Here is a 5,757-nt window from a genome sequence, read left to right as displayed (position 1 = left end):
GTTTCTCTAGACAGGAGCATGTCCTGCTAGCCTACAGTACCTGTTTCTCTAGACAGGAGCATGTCCTGCTAGCCTACAGTGACTGTTTCTCCAGACAGGAGCATGTCCTGCTAGCCTACAGTGATTGTTTCTCTAGACAGGAGCATGTCCTGCTAGCCTACAGTGACTGTTTCTCCAGACAGGAGCATGTCCTGCTAGCCTACAGTGTCTGTTTCTCCAGACAGGAGCATGAGTGACTACCTACAGACTTGGCCCTTTTCACTCCTCTGTTGGTGTTCAATCCAGGGGAAAACACTAGTCCACTAGAGTTTATACTAGTTCCCACTCTGTCTTAATGTGCATCCCAAATGACACTCTATTCCCGATGTAGTGCACTACAGAGCTCTGGTCAAAACTGGTCCAAAGTAGTGCTCCCAAGCGGCTCCTGAGTGGCGCAGCGGTCTAAGGCACTGCATCTCAGTGCTGGAGGCGTCACCCTGTTTCAATGCCAGGCCGTATCACAACTGGCCATGGTTGGGAGTCCCATAGGGCAGCTCACAATTGGCCCAGCGTTGTCCGGGTTTGGCCGGTGTAGGCCGTCATTGTAAATAAGAATCTGTTCTTATAAACTTGCCTGGTTAAATAAAACAAATAAAATATATATATATAGAGAATAGGGTGCATTTTTGGGACGCCCCTCTGTCTTGTATTCTCTCTCTTCTCCTGTTACGTACTGTAGCCTACACCTATCCCCCCTGTGTTAAATTACATACTGTAGTCTACACCTATCCCCTCCTGTGTTAAATTACATACTGTAGTCTACACCTATCCCCCCTGTGTTAAATTACATACTGTAGTCTACACCTATCCCCCCTGTGTTAAATTACATACTGTAGTCTACACCTATCCCCTCCTGTGTTAAATTACATACTGTAGTCTACACCTATCCCCCCTGTGTTAAATTACATACTGTAGTCTACACCTATCCCCCTGTGTTAAATTACATACTGTAGTCTACACCTATCCCCTCCTGTGTTAAATTACATACTGTAGTCTACACCTATCCCCCCTGTGTTAAATTACATACTGTAGTCTACACCTATCCCCCTGTGTTAAATTACATACTGTAGTCTACACCTATCCCCTCCTGTGTTAAATTACATACTGTAGTCTACACCTATCCCCCCTGTGTTAAATTACATACTGTAGTCTACACCTATCCCCCCTGTGTTAAATTACATACTGTAGTCTACACCTATCCCCTCCTGTGTTAAATTACATACTGTAGTCTACACCTATCCCCCCTGTGTTAAATTACATACTGTAGTCTACACCTATCCCCCTGTGTTAAATGACATACTGTAGTCTACACCTATCCCCCCTGTGTTAAATTACATACTGTAGTCTACACCTATCCCCTCCTGTGTTAAATTACATACTGTAGTCTACACCTATCCCCTCCTGTGTTAAATTACATACTGTAGTCTACACCTATCCCCTCCTGTGTTAAATTACATACTGTAGTCTACACCTATCCCCCCTGTGTTAAATTACATACTGTAGTCTACACCTATCCCCCCTGTGTTAAATTACATACTGTAGTCTACACCTATCCCCTCCTGTGTTAAATTACATACTGTAGTCTACACCTATTCCCTCCTGTGTTAAATGACATACTGTAGTATAAACCTATTCCCTCCTGTGTTAAATACCCCTCCTTCTGCTTTGTCTTCTCAACAACCTTTGGAAAATTTGTTGGAGCAAAAGAATGCCATTACTCAGTGAGAAATATGGACTGGCCTGGTCTGTGAAATGTCTTCTTCCTGCTGGCTATCAGAGAAAACAAAGCTAGCAGCTATAACAAAGTTGTTTTGACAACTAGGTAGTGTAAGAGGAACATGGTGGGTGTGTAGATGTAGGAACATGGAGAACAAGGGACATGGAGTACTTATTTTCCTTTGCTGAGGGAGACTTTTACTAGAGTCAGCATGGGAAGACTTTAATAGACGCACGCAAGAACACACACCAGAGAAGACAAGAGACTTCACTTTTAAATGGAGCTGTTTATTTGAGATGATGCAGAAAGAAGATATTGTGAGAATCTGTGGTTTCCTCACTCTCCTGACTACAAACATGATTTCCACTGTAATACACAGTAGAGAACAACGCTATTACACAATCTGAAACAGTTTTTATAAAAACCAGAACAGCACATCTGTGATGGTAACAAACAAAAGCATGATCCAGGTTGAACCATCTATAACAAGATAGTAACTATAGTACAGTAATAACTTCACTATCAATAGACAGCAGCAAAATAAAGCTTAAATAACATTATAATACTTTATCATAAGATAATATCTAGTGAAGTTTTCCTATAGTTATATGACATATTTGGCTAACATCTGTTTTGTCTAGTTAGGCAGAGGGCAGCTTGGGGGCTCTTAGACCTGTTGAGACTTGATGGCACCCCTTTCTTTTCCATTACAGTCTACGTAGCTGTGTGTGTGTGTGTGTGTGTGTGTGTGTGTGTGTGTGTGTGTGTGTGTGTGTGTGCGCGCGTGTGTGTGTGTGTGTGTGTGTGTGTGTGTGTGTGTGTGTGTGTGTGTGTGTGTGTGTGTGTGTGTGTGTGTGTGTGTGTGTGTGTGTGTGTGTGTGTGCGTGCGTGCGTGCATGTGTGCGTGTTTTCAATCTTACGACTCCCAGAGAATCACTTGTGTGTTTACGATCTGTTCCTTACTGTTGTTGAACTTTAACCTCTTCAGTCCCTTATACACACATACCGCTAACCCTGTTTTCATAGGAGGCAGGACCCCTTCCAGTTATTAAAGCAGACCTGGTACACATCCTCTGCCCACAAAATAAAACCATACAATGTTTCTATATTTTGGAAAAATCAAAAACAGAAGCATGATAAAAAAACTAATCCTTTCAAAAATACTAACATAGTATCATTTTTCAGCACTGTAAAATCCAGTTAAAAAATACAATTTCAGTCCATACAATACAAAAAAGGCTAAACAATACTTAACAAGACTGTGGGTTGTTATGGTAACACCCTGGGCCCTGAGCCATAAAGACCCCTGACCTTTCAGAAGCATTCATTGGCTGATTTTGATTTATTTTGATGAGCTAGCCGTTGGCATATGTGACATTTCCACAGTGGGGCTCCATTGATTTCTCAACACTAATATGTTTCAGTGTGTTTGGGTTTCTCGGACACCACTCGGTTGTTTAAATGTCTGGGTCTGTGTCCCAAATGGCAACCTATTCCCTATGTAGTGCACTCCTTTTCACAAAGGGCCCATAGAGCTGCGTTCAAAAGTAACCAATAGGGTGCCATTTGGGACACAAACCCAGACATTTAAACAACCGTGTGGTGTTTGAGAAACCCAAACACACTGAAACATATTGCCTGGGTTGTTTCTGTTCTAGAGTGGTACTGAAGGTTATGCCCTCTCACCAAGCCACGCTTCATAGAGCACATATAACTGGTCCAGCAGCACACAGGCTGTAGAGAGAGAAGGCCATCTATATGTAACACTCACAGTGAGATAACACACTGCTGTTCTATCAAGGTTGTGTAGTGCCAGCTACAGTGACTGTAATGACTTTCAGCTACAGTGACTGTAATGACTTTCAGCTGCAATGACTGTAATGACTTTCAGCTACAGTGACTGTAATGACTTTCAGCTGCAATGACTGTAATGACTTTCAGCTACAGTGACTGTAATGACTTTCAGCTGCAATGACTGTAATGACTTTCAGCTGCAATGACTTTCAGCTGCAATGACTGTAATGACTTTCAGCTACTATGACTGTAATGACTTTCAGCTACAATGACTGTAATGACTTTCAGCTACAGTGACTGTAATGACTTTCAGCTACAGTGACTGTAATGACTTTCAGCTACAATGACTGTAATGACTTTCAGCTACAGTGACTGTAATGACTTTCAGCTACAGTGACTGTAATGACTTTCAGCTACAGTGACTGTAATGACTTTCAGCTGCAATGTGTTGAACTGTATATCTTCCCAACTTAAAACTGAAACATAACATTCCTTTTACCCTTCCAAACATTCTTTCTATTTTACCTTTTTTTCACCCAACCTTTCTCTCTCTCTTCTACCCCTTTATTTTCCCAGCTACACTAAGCTACTATCGCTCTCTTTCTTTCTGTATTTCTCTCTCTCTCTCTCTGTCTCTAGTAGCCCCCTCTTTTCTCGCTCCACTCTGAGTCTTCAGTCTGGGTAGGAAGAGGTGTAACAGCCTTGGCCAGCACCCAACTTCCCTCCACAAACAAGACCTCCACAACCAACCCATTAACCCCTCCCACTAACTCACGTCTATCTACCCCTTGTTTTTTTCAGTATTTCTCTTTCTAAAACAACTACAGTTCAATATCATACGGCCTACACATGACCTAATCATGTAGACTGGAGGGCTTGTAGCCACAACTCTGTGAATCTACTTAAGTTTTGACTACAAGTCTATCCACCTTTCTTTTGTTCTTTCAGTCGTTCTGTCTTTCAGTCCCATGTCCAAAACAACTGCAGTTCTACTGTGAAACCAAATGGTTACGAACATGAACAGGTCCTAGTTGTTTAGACTCAGGAGAGTGCGTGGTCACAGCTCTGTGAATCGCCTCCCTATAGTAGTGTCTAATGTGGTGAGTTTTGTTGGTTATCTAACTGTTCCTCCATAAACCTTCAGGAAATACAGTACATGATAACATAGCACTAATAAAGGCACTTCCTTTGGATGGCCTATACAGTAGACATATCAATACACACGGTTTGCTCTTAATCCTTCCCACTGTGATGCTGGATTAGGACAAATATCACGTATGGCATTCATGTCAATTCAATCAAGCACTACTACTATACAGTACCATTCCTTGATGGTTACATACAGTACGTCGTGAAATGACCAAAACACACAGGCAATATATGTCTGTTTCAACAAAATAAATAGATAACACACAGTCCTAACTGTCCATTACAATGAGATAACATGAACAGTAGTCCTAACTGTCCATTACAATGAGAACATGAACAGTAGTCCTACTGTCCATTACATTGAGATAACATGAACAGTAGTCCTAACTGTCCATTACAATGAGATAACATGAACAGTAGTCTTAACTGTCCATTACAATGAGATAACATGAACAGTAGTCCTAACTGTCCATTACATTGAGATAACATGAACAGTTGTCCTAACTGTCCATTACATTGAGATAACATGAACAGTAGTCCTAACTGTCCATTACATTGAGATAAGTCCATGGATTCAGAAACAACAGTCCTTCTTCTAAAGATTCTTCAGGAAACCTAATGGAGGTTTTCCATGAGCTTCACCACAGCATGGTTTGTGTCTCTGACTGACATATAATACAATACTTATTTAGCTCTATTGAACATATAAATATTTACAGCAGCACTGTCTCTGAGGGTAGATTCAGTACGTTAAGATGGCTGGAACGCCTAGTTCACAACACACGTGGCCAGTCCTAACACAGAAATGAGGGTTCTAGTGTGAGTGTCTGTCCTTCCCATGTAACTTCCCATCGTCCTAACTCCCCTAACTCCACCTCCCCTAACTCCACCTCCCCTAACTCCCCTAACTCCCCTAACTCCCCTAACTCCACCTCCCCTAACTCCCCTAACTCCACCTCCCCTAACTCCCCTAACTCCACCAACTCCACCAACTCCCCCAACTCCCCTAACTCCACCTCCCCTAACTCCCCTAACTCCCCTAACTCCACCTCCCCTAA

Source organism: Salmo trutta, unplaced genomic scaffold, assembly GCF_901001165.1.
Source record: "Salmo trutta unplaced genomic scaffold, fSalTru1.1, whole genome shotgun sequence".
Taxonomy (NCBI): Eukaryota; Metazoa; Chordata; class Actinopteri; order Salmoniformes; family Salmonidae; genus Salmo; species Salmo trutta.
The sequence above is the reverse complement of the archived record's forward strand: the minus strand, read 5'-3'. Positions refer to the sequence as shown.